Source organism: Anabrus simplex, chromosome X (genome assembly GCF_040414725.1).
Source record: "Anabrus simplex isolate iqAnaSimp1 chromosome X, ASM4041472v1, whole genome shotgun sequence".
Classification (NCBI taxonomy): Eukaryota; Metazoa; Arthropoda; class Insecta; order Orthoptera; family Tettigoniidae; genus Anabrus; species Anabrus simplex.
This window is the reverse complement of record NC_090279.1, coordinates 157,226,529-157,243,012: the sequence shown is the minus strand read 5'-3', so window position 1 is coordinate 157,243,012 and position 16,484 is coordinate 157,226,529.

Sequence of the window (16,484 nt, the reverse complement as noted above, 5' to 3'; positions counted from 1 at the left end):
GTTGTTGTAATTATGTCTCAACTTTATTTCATAATCCGTAGCCGTGTTGAAACACCGGATCCCGTGAGATCTCCGAAGTTAAGCAACATTGGGCGTGGTCAGAAGTCGGATGGGTTGCCACGCGCTGTTGGTGGGGGGTAAGGGCATGGAGGAGCGGAAAGGAACTGGCCACCCTACCGCACGTAAACTCCAGCTCAGGAACACCTCTGCGGAGGTTCGGACCTGCCTTCGGGCAGAATAACGCTACTGTAAGTGATAATTGCCACCGGGGTATTTGCGATGTATTTGTTAATAATAATAATAATAATAATAATAATAATCCAGGAATGGAATGAATGAACCCCCATCTAGCGGCGAGGATGGGAACTGTGCCGGCTACCGAAGCCTGTCGCAATGATAGTGCAGAGTGTTGCTAGAATGAAAGATGACAAGGAAAACCGGTGTACCCGGAGAAAGACCTGTCCCGCCTCCGCTTTGTCCAGCACAAATCTCACATGGAGTGACCGGGGTTTGAACCGGCGCGCTGCCACCTGAGCACGGAGACTCATTGTTAATAATAATAATAATAATAATAATAATAATAATAATAATAATGTCCGCCTCTGTAGTGTAGTGGTTAGCGTGATTAGCTGCCACCCCCGGAGGCCCGGGTTCGATTCCCGGCTCTGCCACGAAATTTGAAAAGTGGTACGAGGGCTGGAACGGGGTCCACTCAGCCTCGGGAGGTCAACTGAGTAGAGGTGGGTTCGATTCCCACCTCAGCCATCCTGGAAGTGGTTTTCCGTGGTTTCCCACTTCTCCTCCAGGCGAATGCCGGGATGGTACCTAATTTAAGGCCACGGCCGCTTCCTTCCCTCTTCCTTCCCTATCCCTTCCAATCTTCCCATCCCTCCACAAGGCCCCCGTTCAGCATAGCAGGTGAGGCCGCCTGGGCGAGATACTGGTCATTCTCCCCAGTTGTATCCCCCGACCAAGACTCTGAAGCTCCAGGACACTGCCCTTGAGGCGGTAGAGGTGGGATCCCTCGCTGAGTCCGAGGGAAAAACCGAACCTGGAGGGTAAACAGATGATGATGATGATGACGATGATGATGATGATGATGATAATAATAATAATAATAATAATAATCTATTCCAAAACATTTCCAATCCGCTCATAAATCGCCTCTGAACCTAAAATCACCAAAAAATAGTTTTAAAATTAAGAAAATAATTATTGTCCTGTAAAGGGTAAATTAAACTGAAATCTAGAATAATGTCACTTTTTTTTTTTTTTTTTTGCTAGTTGCTTTACGTCGCACCGACACAGATAGGTCTTATGGCAACGATGGGACAGGGAAGGGCTAGGAGTGGGAAGGAAGCGGCCGTGGCCTTAATTAAGGTACAGCGCCAGTATTTGCCTTATGTGAAAATGGGAAACCACGGAAAATCATTTTCAGGGCTGCCGACAGTGGGGTTCGAACCTACTATCTCCCGAATACTGGATACTGGCCGCACTTAAGCGACTGCAGCTATCGAGCTCGGTAATGTCACTTTCAGTGGCGTGAAAGTTCAAGAAATATCAATTAGAAACCATTAGGGGGCAACGATGTAGAACTATTCTGTATGCTGGTCCCGCCTGTGCAATGAGAATCGAGAATGCATTAGCAGCAGGCGACTTACGCAAGATCCAAGCGTTGTCCGGTTCCTGGAAGAGAGGTTTAAAGTAGCCGCAGGATATAGCCATGACGTCATCAGCCCACGCAGGAGAGTTCGGTATTGACAGTCTGCTCGTCTGGGACCAGAGGCTCAGGTAAACGATATGATTAGGAAGGTAAAACCATCCTTAATAGTTACGTGTGGTTGAAAACTCTAGATGTTCATGAAAAAACAGAACACCTTGAAAGACTAGAGATAGGAAGTTCATATTCACAGGGCTTTACATTAGTATGTTCTGCAGAAACGATTAGCACTTCAGCCATCCATGCTGCATTCACCTAGTTCCACAGTTCATCTTTGGTACTTGGCAGTTAGTCACGGCGCCACACCCGTCGTTTCACCATATCCCACACATTTTCGATTGGCGACAAGTCCGGTGATCGGGTGGGCCAGGGCAACAGTCTGACATCCTGTGACAAGAAGAAGGCACGTGTTCGTGCAGCGACATGTGGTCGCGCGTTGCCCTGTTGAAATATGGCGTCTGGGTGTCGTGCAGAAGGGGTATGGCTACAAGTCGCAGGATGTCATTCACGTAGGTCAAACTGCATCACAGTGCCCTGGACACGCACCAACTGTGATTTGTGGTTGTACCAGGCGCTGTATGTCTTGTGCGAATGCAGTCAATGCGATGCCTCCTTCCTCTGTCTGCGGTGAATCAAAATGCGGCCATCATTTTCAAACAAACAGAACCTAGATTCGTGCGAAAATACTATCTGCTGCCTTTCCTGTCCGCAGTGATGTCGTTCCATACACCATTGCAGTCTAGCATATTTATGTACAGTCGTCAAAGGTAGGCGGAGAAGTGGATGACGCGCCGTTAACCCAGACCGTGATCAACAACAACGGACTGTCACTCCTGTTAGTGTACGATGTGTTCCACTGTTCCACTGTTGCACCAGAGCCGAGGAGGACGCAGATCTGTCCTGCAATGTCATTCGGATGAGGTGTCGATCTTCTCAGGGTGAGGAAGGGGGGGGGGTGCTATGCGTGGTGCGAACAGACCAATCTCGTCGTGTTCCACGGCCTGCTGTGAACCATTCTGTACACACCCGTTGCACTGCTGACACACTTCGTCCCACACGAGCAGCAATATCCCAGATGTATGTATCACGTTCTCTCATACCAATATTGCGCCTTCTTTCAAACTCACTCATTTAACGTTACGGTTCTCGCATACGTCTGCGAGGCATCATGAACGTCTGCCCAAGTCACACTGATCCATTACCTTCGGTTTATAGCAACAACGAGAGCCGCAGGCACATTTTACCAGTCGGTGGTGGCGTGCCGAAATATCGATGTGTATCGTGAATCTGAGGGCCAACATTGTTCAAATGGTAATAATTTCTTCAGAACATACTAATGCTCATGTCCTGTGAATATGAACTTCCTACCTCTAGTCTTTCAAGGTGTTCTGGTTTTTATGAACATGAGTGCATTTAGCCTCGCAATAGTAAATACATAAATAAATAAATAAATAAATAATCTTCTCTCTATATAAAAATGTGTTTCTTTGTGTGTCCTTTATAGACTCAAAAACTATTGGACCGATTTCGCAGAAAATTTTTACAGTTTGTTCTTATTACTCCTGAGAAGGTTTAGAAAGTACTGTAGTTTGAACGAAATAAGGTCAGAATTTCGATATAGGGGGGGTGGGGGGGGGGGGGTGAGAACGGGTGGTAAAGAAAATAGGGGAAGACAAGCAAACCGCAAGACAAATGTGATGAGGGGGTTGCCTGCCTAATAGTATGTGAAAATAATTTGTTTCGTAAAGCTAATACTCTTCCCTTCTTCTTCTGGTTCTATATTGAATGGCATAAGGGGTGAAGAAAGAAAATGTCGAAAACGACAGAGATTACGGGCGAATGTTTGTACTGTATGATCCAGCATAGCTCTCAACCAAACTTCATACAGATAACTTGCTATCTGAAAAAATTACTGTAGCGGCAAGAAACCTCTAGCACTCGTAAGGGGACGGGGAGAAATATAAAAATCTGAAAATGGCCGATATTAGTAGCGAATCCATAGTCTTTGGAGTAGCTGAGATGAACTGTGACACACTCGGTGCCGTTTAAGTCATAGTGCATTCCCAATCGGTATGGGGGTTAGAAGTGTTGAAGCATGTCAAAAATGAGCGAGATTTTGGATGTACATGTGCATGTTCCAGCATAGCTCTCACCCAAACAAAATACACACATCACTTACTGTTTGGGGAAGAAAACTGTTGGGTAAGATACCCATACATGTGGGGTTGGAAAGGGTTGAAATATTCAAATAATAGAAAAGGAACAATATGAAATATAAAAACGATGTATGTTAACATTTTTTTTTTTTTTTGCTTTTAAATGAACGATTTAGAAACATCTAACGCGATTGAATTAATGAACGCGGGCGAAGCCGCAGGTAATTGCTAGTGAATAAATAAATAAATTCCATAGATATACAGTCTCCCTATCAGACCCTTGCTGAATTGAGTTTAGATAATAAGACCCTGAATCTCGTAAAGTTTACTTTGATAAACACCAAGTCAAAAGTAAAATTCAGAGGGGAACTATCAAAAAGCTTAGGTATCAGAAGAGGTGTTAGCCAAGGCAATGGTGTATTCCCTATTCTCTTCAACTGTATGCTAGAGAAAGTTATTCGTGAATGGACGAAAGCTCTATCAGACAACTCGGGGTTGAGAATCGGTTTCAAGAAGGACAAGTTAAACATCATCACTCCTAGCATAAAGTATGCAGGAAGATGCTCACCAACTCTCCTTCCTCAGTCAAATAGCAGCTAAAGTAGAGTTGAGGATTGCCATTAACAAAACGAATTTCATCACCAGCATCAGAGACGCACCCAACTCGATTCCACACAGAGATATGATAATAAAGAAAACTAATTGCTAAAAATACCTCGGAGAATGGATAACCTCGAACGATAGTGAGGATGTAGCCATGAAATCAAGGTCTACCAAACTGGAGAGAGCCTTCCATCTCTGAACGAACGTTTAAAGTTCCCTTAGCCTCAAAATTCGACACTATGAGGCCTTCGGTACTGTATGCCTCAGAATGTTTGAATATGGTCAAAAAGAGACAACTCAGGAATTGGGAACTGAAAGAACGAAAGATCCTGAGAAAAATCATGGGCCTCACTAAAGAGGGAGGTGAGTAACAGAGTCAGGCATAACATCAGCCATGAGGAAGAGGAGACAGCTTCTACGGTCACAGTCAGAATGGACAAGAGACTGACCTCAAGAATCTTCAACATCCTTTCTAGGGGAAAGGTGACAAATGCTAAATGGAAGAAATTGGTTCGAAAAAATTAGATTTTTTAAAAATATCCCAATGATATATTCAACAGGGATAAATTTAGAATGCTGATCAGAACATCCGACACTCTCCAGTCACTGTCAGATAAAACAGTGCATCCTGGACTGGGAATGATTGATTGATTGATTGATTGATTGATTGATTGATTGATTGATGTTTGTTGTTTAAAGGGCCTAACATCTAGGTCATCGGCCCCTAATGGTACGAAATGAGACGAAATGAAGTGACATCTTAAAAGTCCAAAATCCTCCACTGAGCAGAATTCAAAGCGTGAGGGCGAAGAATGAATGGCTGGATGGATGGACGGATATGAATTTAAAACGATCAGTGGATCCGACCCACAGTGCCTCATGCGCACAGAAGCTGGTACAAAACAATAGTATTACTGACCAAGGGACTGCTTCTATAGCACGATGCCGAATCGATTATGCTTATAGTCGAATCGGGTCCAAAATCCAGGTCATCGGCCCCTTTTTTAAAAATTAATTTCGTGTGGCTATTTCTAGCCGAGTGCAGCCCTTGTAAGGCAGACCCTCCGATGAGGGTGGGCGGCATCTGCCATGTTTAGGTAACTAAGTGTTATTGTGGTGGAGGATAGTGTTATGTGTGGTATGTGTGAGTTGTAGGGATGTTGGGGACAGCACAAACAACCAGCCCCCGGGCCACTGGAATTAACCAATGAAGGTTAAAATCCCCGACCCGGCCGGGAATCGAACCCGGGACCCTCTGTACCGAAGGCCAGTACGATGACCATTCAGCCAACGAGTCGGACCATCGGCCCCTCATAATGGTATATATCGCTAGGAAAGTAGAACCACGCGATGTGTAATGTTGCGGTACTAATCAATAGTAGCGTAGACTCGCGGTATTACACACGTTATGGTACTATTCACAGGTATTGTAATGCACACATGTCTTTCGCACATTGTGGCGCTATTTACAAGCAACGCAAACCTTTAAAGGCAACGCAGACCTATGGTGTTCCTCACATAAGTGGATTAACCATAGGGACTCGTACTATCTCGTGGAATTCCTCACATAGTGGGAACTGAGCATAGGTAAGGCAGAACCATGGTGTCACTCATATAGGGGTACGAATCACAGGTACTGTAGGACCCACCTCCTGATTCACACGCTGTCGCTACTAATCACAAACCTATTGCGTACCTAACATGGAGGTAGTACGCGCAAGTAAATGCGACCCATGGTGTTCCCTGCGTGATAGTACTAATTACAAGTAGTCTCATGGTTCTAATTGGATCATCTCTTGGTCGTCCCTTACGACAGGTAGGGGATACCGTGGGTGAATTATTCGTCTGCGTCCCCCACCCACATGAGGGTGTGTGTTTGGTCCGCGAGAGGTATTTTATTTCCCTCAAGTCCCCCGGCAAGCCGGTTAGGACCCCCGTATCCGGCACCTAGGACGCGCCACGTGGTGATATTAGAAAAAGCATGTGTACCTTAGTGACTGTAACAAACCCCGCTCGATTTACTACCACCCTACAGACAAAAAAGAAAAAAGTAAAAGAAAAACACTTGTACAAAGAAATGTCAGGAAAGTTTTTCAAGTGGTTTCATGATCAATGCTGGATACTGCTACAATGGCAAGTTAACTATCCGCTGTATCGCTAATAATGTGAAGGTGAACTATACATATCATCAGCAAGATATTTTAACATACATTTAAAACACAGATATCGCAGCACTGCATGGGAGGACAAAAACAAAAGATCAGGTATGTGTACATCAAGATAAAGCATCCAGCCACACGTCTCGTCTGTTCTTAGAGAGAATTGAGATGGAATCTGGAATCCGTGCAATTCCTTTTACTGACATTCCGGTGATGGCATCCGATGGGTCACTCATGGACTTCTGTGCATTTGAACTCCTAAACAGGGCCTTAGGAAATAGACTTCCACGTACTATCAATGGCCACCGGAAAGCCTGTCAGGAGGAGTGGGATAAGACAGACATGCCAGCTCTGCGAAAAATGCTGCTGCAATGGAAATTACTTTGGCGGACTATAGCTAGAAATGCTGGCTTTCCAACTGAGCATGATCGTTGGTGGAGACATAGCTTTTCATAATTACCCTTCAAACATCGTACCCAGAGATTCCGATCGACTTTCTGTAAAGCAGATTGTAAAAAAATAAAAATGGATTCATTATCTGTTTCCCCTGAATATCATAAGACGCTATTAAGGGGGAAACAACCAAGGAATCTGTACGTAGTCTCTAATCTTCTAAGCCGCAAAACATATCCATGATGGTGTTGTCTGTGTAGTGAAGAAATTTATTTATATGTTTATACATATAGGCTGTATACATGTATTATTATTATTATTATTATTATTATTATTATTATTATTATTATTATTATTATTATTCAATATCCTTTGTAAATACTGAGATCATGTTTACACATCCCTCACTAGTAAATAAAACAACAAATGATGGGGAACAAATCAAAATTGTTGATAAATTTATTTAGGAGAAATCATAACTTATAATTTTAATGAGAAACCAGCTTGGCATAACAGAATAAATAAATTAAACAAAACAAATTATATTACCAAGATTACATACAATAAAGAAGCTTGTCCATTGCAGCAAAATTAAGACATTATAAAACAGTGACACAGCCAGAAATAACTTATGCTAGTGAAACCAATTTCAAAAACTACTACCTAATACAGCTGAAACAGACAAAATACTTACGACAGAAAGAAGAATAATTAGAACTTGCGTAAATAAACAGTATAAAGTTAATGGAGAATAGCATCAAATAAAACAGTTTATGGGGCCGATGACCCCGATGTTAGGCCCCTTTAAACAACAAGCATCATCAACAAAACAGTTTATAAGGAAATCGAACCAGTACTGAAGACGTTTACGAAGAAAACGTATATCATTCTTTGGACATATTATCAGAATACCTGACACCAGAATTAGCAGAAGAATAATTGAAAAAATTATGGAATATCAAGATCAAGATTAAACGGGCTGGGGAAATTGAGGAGGATATTAAAGAACTACAAATAACAATAGACGATCTCAAAAACAAAACAGAAAAAATTAAGATACGACAAGACACACACGTCGGGCTATAGACCAAGATCAATAAAAGAAAGGTCTAATGGGAGGGTATTTTCAACAGAATAGAGGAAGTCAGCATCTCTCAGAATGAAAAAAAATATATTGGGCTGATAGGAAATCAAGAAATCCTTTGTATAATTTACTAGAGTCAATGTAGGCTATAAAATGTAAAATATATAAAATAAAATAATAATAATAATAATAATAATAATAATAATAATAATAATAATAATAATAATAATAATAATAATAATTATTATTATTATTATTATTATTATTATTATTATTATTATTATTATTATTGGAAATTTAGTTCGAATTCCTGTAATAAGTGGTCTAAAGTAACTTTCTGAATGTATTTTATCAATTGATGTTGCCAGTGGGGACCGATAAGGGAAGTAATTTCGTGTGGAGCTGTAAATCACAATGATTGTACGACCTGCATGCAGTCTTTGTCCTTTCCCGCTCCTAAGATGGTAATGGTGTGATAAGTTGGGAGTTTAAGATGATATATCGCCTTAACCTTTATAATCGGTTCAACTCCCAGCGCATATTTCCTTCCCGGACTCCTCTCGCAGCTCCGCCTTACAATAAAGGAAAGTGAGGTTAGGTGCGAATTATGAACAATTTATTCGAGATCGAAGAGGGTGGAACATATTTATGATCACAGCGCGTGTAACTCTCTCTGTAGTTATTTACTTACTTGGTTATGACCGGGGGGAGGGGGGTTAGATGTTGATGGCCTAAAAGTATTGGTGAAAATTATCAATAAAATGTTCTTAAACTTATGGGAAAAAGTGTTTAAAAAACTGGTAAGAAAAATAACTAAAATATTTGACAACTGAATTCTGGTGACTGTGTAACAATGGTAGTAGCTGTTTTTGGACAGTTCTGAAACCACCGCCACCACAGGCCATCGGCAGAAGCCTCAACCGCATTGACTTCTGGCAAGGTCATTGACTATGCTGACTAAGACTGCATGCTTAACCTCACATGCGCCATCTTGGAGGGGCCTAACCTCAGAGCCGCTATTTTGGAGGGTCCTAACCTCCGTTTTACGAGCAGATGCCCTTCCCGACACCATCTTGATAGTAGGGAATCGGTATTCTCGAGACGTTATTTTGAGTAGTAGGGCAATGGGGATTAGCAGAAGAGAGCACACCTAACTACATGGAGGAGCCTAGCCTCAGTTTTACGGCCAGATGCCCTTTCCGACGCCAATTGCACAAGATGACGGCTATACACAGGCTCTTATGGAGAAAGCTAATCCAGAGGCTACTGCGCAAGATGGTGGCTATACATAGACTCTTATGGAGAAAGCTGGCACAGGGGACACATAGGATTTAAGGTAATGGCCTAGGGGCGATTGCGCAAGATGGTGGCTATAGACAGGCTCTTATGGAGAAAGCTAATCCAGAGGCTACTGCGCAAGACGGCGGCTATACATAGGCTCTTATGGAGAAAGCTAATCCAGAGGCTACTGCGCAAGATGGCGCCTATACATATGCTCTTATGGAGAAAGCTGGCACAGGGGACACATAGGATTTAAGGCACTGGCGTAGCCAAGGGGGGGGGGCCAGTGGGGCCGGGCCCCCCCAAAAATATTTCCTGAAACTAGAGCGAGGATCAGCCGTTGTTTTACGTACGGTACGAACAACTTAAAAACGTACGCCGAAGTGTTAAGTTAACGGAGCGACAAGAATCTACTAGCAGGGCTCAATAGGGCCATACATAATTCTCCATATTTGTACTGCCTGAATGAAAGGAAGACACTTAGGATTGTGATGCGCGGGGATATTTTCCTGTAGAGGCCTCAGTATTGAGAATGTAACCGAGTGTTGACAGATGTCAAGACATGAAGAAAGGGGCAATTAGCAAAGGATTACTGAGTAGGGGGCCGGAACGTGACCACCGACATAACGGGGGGCCACGTCCAGAAACAGTTGCAAGCTTACAACATCGTGTCAGCTTTTGCATATCGGTTCCAGGAAACAACAATGTCCTAGGGATCCTCTGGTTGTAGCGTGGTTGAGAGATGTGCTGTGTTAAAGTTGCAGCGTTGGGAAGACTGTGACAGGATTGTGAGCTGCACGTTAGTTCCTCATTTTGTGCCATATTAGTAACTTTTTTGAAGAGGGACTGTTTTGTCACTGAGAAGCCAACACTATATGCATCATCGGTAAGTTATGAAAAAGTTTTTTTTTTTTTTTACTTTTAAAATAGCAAGACAATCGCAGAGTCGTGTCTAAGTTCGATAGGTAGGCCTAAATATTTTGTCAAATGCCCGGGGACTGATTGGAACCTCAAATGACACCATCAAAAGTGCGGGTAACTATTTTGTAATTGGCGGGCGAGATAACTCAGTTCCAATGGTTCTATCTTCTCATCAGGACGGCCCAGGCTTGAATCGCTGTCGATGCATGAAACATTTTTTAAATGGGAAGTCACGTTCTACTAATACGGATTCTACTTAAAACACTAGATCCCGTCCCTTACGTTTCCTTACACTTTTGAGTCAGAACCACATCATTTATGGTGGCGTATTTTGAGTATCCAACCGTTCTTCGGACTTACGTTGTACCTTAAATGGCGTACCCACAAAATAATTTCAGTGGGTGGGGTGTAAGTCCAGGCCAGTAGTGTGGATACAACTTTTCCTTGGAAGGGGTTGTGAAAATATTTTTTATTTTTTATTTAGAATTTGCCTCACGTCGCACCGTAAGTCTTATGGCGACGATGGGAAAGGATAGGGTTGAGAGTGGGAAGAAGCGGCCGTGGCCTTAATTAAGGTACAGCCCCAGCACTTGCCTGGTGTGAAAATGGGAAACCACAGAAAACCATCTTTAGGGCTGCCGATAGTGGTGTTTGAACCCACTATCTTCCGGATGCAAGCACACAGCTGTGCGCCCCTAACCGCACGGCCAACTCGCCCGGTGGATATAAAAAGAAAGCCGGTCCTACCGAGTGCGGTGACGGATCTTCAGTAGATATTGTTGGTTTTGATTGTTACCATGTACAATCATAGCTTCTGTACTCTTAACATACACCGGCTGCATTATTGTTCGTAAAATGTATAATATCGTTCTTCGTTTGTGGGGAAGTAGATTCTTTATTGAATTTGTCTTCTTAAAAAAGGAACCACTTTGGTACTACACTCCGTGAAGGTGACTATCTTCCGGGCCGTAGATATTTCGATTACGGGAGACTCAAGGAAAACTCCACTGCACCCAAAAACAAGGTTGTATCCTCCCCATCCCATGCCTTTCTTAACTCTGTCAGTGCCGGGAATCGAATGCAGGATGCCTTAAGTCAAATTCGAAATTAAGAAGACCAAAAAGTAACCAGCCGGCCCCACGGTGTAGGGGTAGCGTGCCTGCCTCTTAACGGAGGCCCCGGGTTCGATTCCCGGCCAGGTCAAGGACTTTTACCTGGATCTGAGGGCTGGTTCGAGGTACACTCAGCCCACGTGTTTATAATTGAGGAGCTATCTGACGGTGAGATGGCGGCCCCAGTCTAGAAAGCCAAGAATAACGTGGAGAGGATTCGTCGTGCTGACCACACGACACCTCGTAATCTGCAGGCCTCCGGGCTGAACAGCCGTCGCTTGGTAGGCGATGGCGCTTCGGGGCTGTTACGTCATGGAGTTTGGTTTGGAAAAGTGAACAGAGAAGGAAGCGACACCCCTGCAAGGCTCCTTAGCTTCAAGCTAGTTCTTCTGTCCGGCCTCGTGCATTTAGGACAGTAAGAAAACGTACGCCTTAATAAATGCTCCTCATAAAACCTTTGTAAAAATACTAATTGCATCTATTTATAAAAATAATAATCACAAACGCCTTCTTTTCATGTAACTCAGTTGTTTGTGTCTCTGTCCTTCTGAGTCCGAGTTCGCAGGTTCAAATCCCGGCTTGGATAGGTAACCCTTAAAACTGTGTTAAAATAGCAACAGCTCAGTGTCGTTGGTTTCTGACACGTTAAAAAATTATACATACGAATATTAGCGTCACAAAACTCTAACTTTATACTATTATATTCTGTATCACAGGCTTGCGAGGGAAAGTAATTAACAATTTACTTTACGTCGCACCGACACACATAGGTCTTATGGCGACGGTGGGATAGGAAAGGCTTAGGATTGGGAAGGAAGCGGCCGTGGCCTTAATTAAGGTACAGCTCCAGCATTTTCTTGGTGTGAACATTGGAAACCACGGGAAAACATTTTCAGGGCTGCCGACAGTGGGGTTCGAATCCACTATCTCCCGGATGCAAGCTCACAGCTGCGCGGCCCTAACCGCGTTGGAAACTAATAGGACAAGGTAAACTTTACACAGGCTATGTTGTAACGCGTATTTTTCTTTACCAACTAACAAAATATCTATACCCATACGCTTTACATTATTTATTTATTTATTTATTTATTTATCTATTTATTTATTTATCTATTTATTTACTTATTTATTTATTTACTTATTTATTTATTTATTTATTTATTTATTTATTTATTTATTTATTTATTTATTTAATTATTAGTGCCTTCAGTACAGTGGCGAAGTTGGGGCTCCAGGCCCTCTCGTACACTTAACCATATACTAATCAGAATCTTAAATAAAATACTGAGATACTTAAAATAGTTAAATCTACATAATTAATAGAATCGAAAATAAATTTAAATATATTACTTACTAAATTAATATTAGAACTAATTAATATTAAGAACTCTTAAAAATGGCTAATCCTCAGGAACGCACACATTCGTACTTCAACCATTCAGTCAGCTGTCCTCAGCAGGTAGTCTCGGCAGGTGACCTTAAATCGTGATTAAAAAAAGCTAGATTCTCTGACCTGAACTGGCAGGGAATTAGATAATCTGGCGACAGTCACCACAAATTATCTATTAATTTTATTTGTGCGGTGAAGTGAAATAGAAAGAATGAATCTAGAACGTGTATTTAAGTTGTGAAATGATGATAAAAAGATGAATTTAGAAGAAATATACATTGGCTGACTTTCAGCTACCACTCTGATCACCATCGTTAAAGTGTGTAGCTGCCGACGTTTATCAGACATCAGCCATGAGACAGCCTGATAGTATGGGGTGGTATGAACATCGTACCCGATATTGTAAATAACTCGCAGGCAGGTGTCCAGTGCTCGTAGAAGTTTAAGTGTTTCTTCTCTCGTCATGTCAACTAAAATAACGTCACAATACTCAAGAATAGGGAGAATGAGTGTATGTGTTAGTTTGGCCTGTAGATCAAATGGAAATACATCCCTCTGCCGTTTAAGAGGATGAAGAACTCCAAAAATCTTTTTACGCATTTCTTTCGTGTGATCAGACCAATCAACTGTTTCATTCATCATTACGCCGTGATTTTTAACCGTTTTACTGTAGGGAATAATTCAGTAGGATAGGCGGGATTGCGACATTGTTTGAGCAGCTCAGTAATTTTCGTGATCCAATTATAATTGTTTGAGTTGTTTTTCAGTTTAGTATAAGAGAGCTTCGTTGTGCATATACAGTACACTGAGTCGTCGGAGGTCCCTGTTAATATCTTGTCTTGCAGTGTCGATATATTGGAAGATCGTCAGCACAGAGGTCATGTGTCTTATTTCCGGTCACAGATGGAATGCCATTGATAAAAATACAGAAAATTAGGGGCCGTAGAATACTGCCCTGTGGGACAACACTAAGTTTCATTTTCCATTTAGAGGCCTTGTCGTTTACTGTTACACGCTCTTGACGGCTACTCAAATAAGAACTAAAAATCTTAAGCACAGCCAGGTCGAAATTTAGCAGTTCCATTTTCTTTATCATAGTCGGAATTACTATAGTGTCAAAGGCGCTACTGAAGTCAAGAAGGATACGTATAGTGAGCAGACGTTTGTCCATAGCGTTTCTAATGTCTTCAGTATCCCTCAAAAGTGCTGTCGCGGTACTGTTACCCTTCTCAAATGCAGATTGTAAAGGGTACAAAAGAGCATTTTTATTTAGGTATTCCAGAACTTCCTCGTATACTAAACGTTCAAAGTCTTTAGAAGGCGCAGGGAGTACGGACATAGAACGATAGTCAGAGCGTGATTGTGGGTCTAAATTCTTAAGTACCGATATAATATTGGCTGTTTTCCAGACAGTAGGGAAAGTTCCGTTTAGTAAACAGTAGTTCAGTATGTGCGTCACTATAGGCGAGATAGCACCCATAATGTTATGTATAAAAGTAATAGGAATATCATCTACACCTGCAGTCTTTGATTTAATCGAGTACAAAGCCTTTTAAGCTGATTTTCTGTGACACTGTGAAGTGTGAATGGTGGATTGGCTGGAGGAGAGGGCGGTGAGTCGGTGCAGTTAATTTGGGTAGGTTGATTATTTATTCTACCAAAGTAATCGTTCTGTTTGTCAAGTGGAATTGTCTGTCTCTGTTGATGTTCTCCTATTCCCAGAGCTCTAAGCTGGTGCCATGCGCGATTAGAATTTAAATTGTTAGCTAAATTCCGAAAATATATACATTTTTTTAAATTTCTGATTAACTGCTTTGCGCGATTTCTTAGATGCGGTTAGATTCGAAGTCTGTGTCATCTAGGGTTTGTTTATAATGTCGAAATAACGAGTCACGGTGGGCCATCATTCTCTTGCCTTCATCATCTAGACATGGACAAGAAGGACGAGAAACCTGTATTCGACGCGTGTGTGTGTATATCGTTGCCGCATTATTTGTATAAAATGTCACTTCTTTATTGCTTATCACATGACCATTATTATAATAACATTACCGTATTTATTCTAAACCAGAATATTGCATCCTTACTCAAACTGTTTATTCCTGCATTCATTTCACTTGTACTCGGAATATATGAAATGCTGCAGTTGTTAGGATGTGAGTAACAAAGGTAGCCGGGGGACGGGGGTGGTTGTCGTCCAAGAAGTCCAGACACCCCAGGAGTTTTAACGAATGTACTTTTATTGAGCATTTTATATATAATGTACATTAATATTAGCTTACGGAGTCCGACTCATTGGCTGAATGATCAGTGTTGAGGCCTTCGGTTAAGACGGTCCCGGGTTCGATTCCCGGCTGGGTTGGAGATTTTAATCGCGTCTGATTAATTCTGCTGGCTGGGGACTAGGTGTTTGTCCCAACATATTCATATTGGGATAACATACTACACTACCAATCACCAAACAAACACACAACACTGATTACATCCCTCTATATAGGGTTGGCGTCGGGAAGGACATCCGGCCGTAAAACAGGGCCAAATCCACATGTGCTACACAGTTCCCACCCGTGACCCCACAGATGTGGGAAAAGCGAGAGAAGAAGAAGAAGAAGAAGAAGAAGAAGAAGAAGAAGAAAATTACTATTATCTTCCGGAATCCGCACGAAACCACCACTCTTACTTGGATCCAAGGACACCCATTTCCTTTTTCGGTATTCTACACCACCTAAACTATGGAACTTTGGACACCTATCAAAATAAAATTCTGGATGAATGGGCCCCCACCAAACTGAAATCCTAGCTACGCTACTGATTTAAGGTAATGGCCTAGGGGCGATTGCGCAAGATGGTGGCTATACACAGGCTCTTATTGAGAAAGCTAATCCAGAGGCTACTGCGCAAGATGGCGGCTATACATATGGTCTTATGGAGAAAGCTGGCACAGGGGACACATAGGATTTAAGGTAATGGCCTAGGGGCGATTGCGCAAGATGGTGGCTATACACAGGCTCTTATGGAGATAGCTAATCCAGAGGCTACTGCGCAAGATGGCGGCTATACACAGGCTCTTATGGAGAAAGCTAATCCAGAGGCTACTGCGCAAGATGGCGGCTATACATAGGCTCTTATGGAGAAAGCTGGCACAGGGGACACATAGGATTTAAGGTGATGGCCTAAGGGCGAATGCGCAAGATGGCGGCTCTACATAGGCTTTTATGGAGAAACCTAATCCAGAAGCTACTGCGCAAGATGGCGGCTATTCATAGGCTCTTATGGAGAAAGCTAATCCAGAGACTGCTGCGCAAGATGGCAGCTATACATAGGCTCTTATGGAGAAAGCTGGCACAGGGAAAAATGCTAAAGAAGATGTAAGAAAAATACTAAAATATTTGAATCAACTGAATTCTGGTGACTGTGTAACAATGGTTTTACAAGTAATATATCCCTGTTCTATTTACTGCACAGGTCTTCTTCTCAGATAAATAATTATCTCCTAATTTACTTGGGAGTGTATACATGATGATCGGGAACAACGTGAATCGGGTTTAAGAGCGTTAGAGCGTTCATCATACTGATACGTAATTTTAAAAAAACGTCGATATGTCACTCCATTGTCATTTTACCAGCTGCTGAAGTTAGCCATTGAGATCGCTTCGCGGGCGATT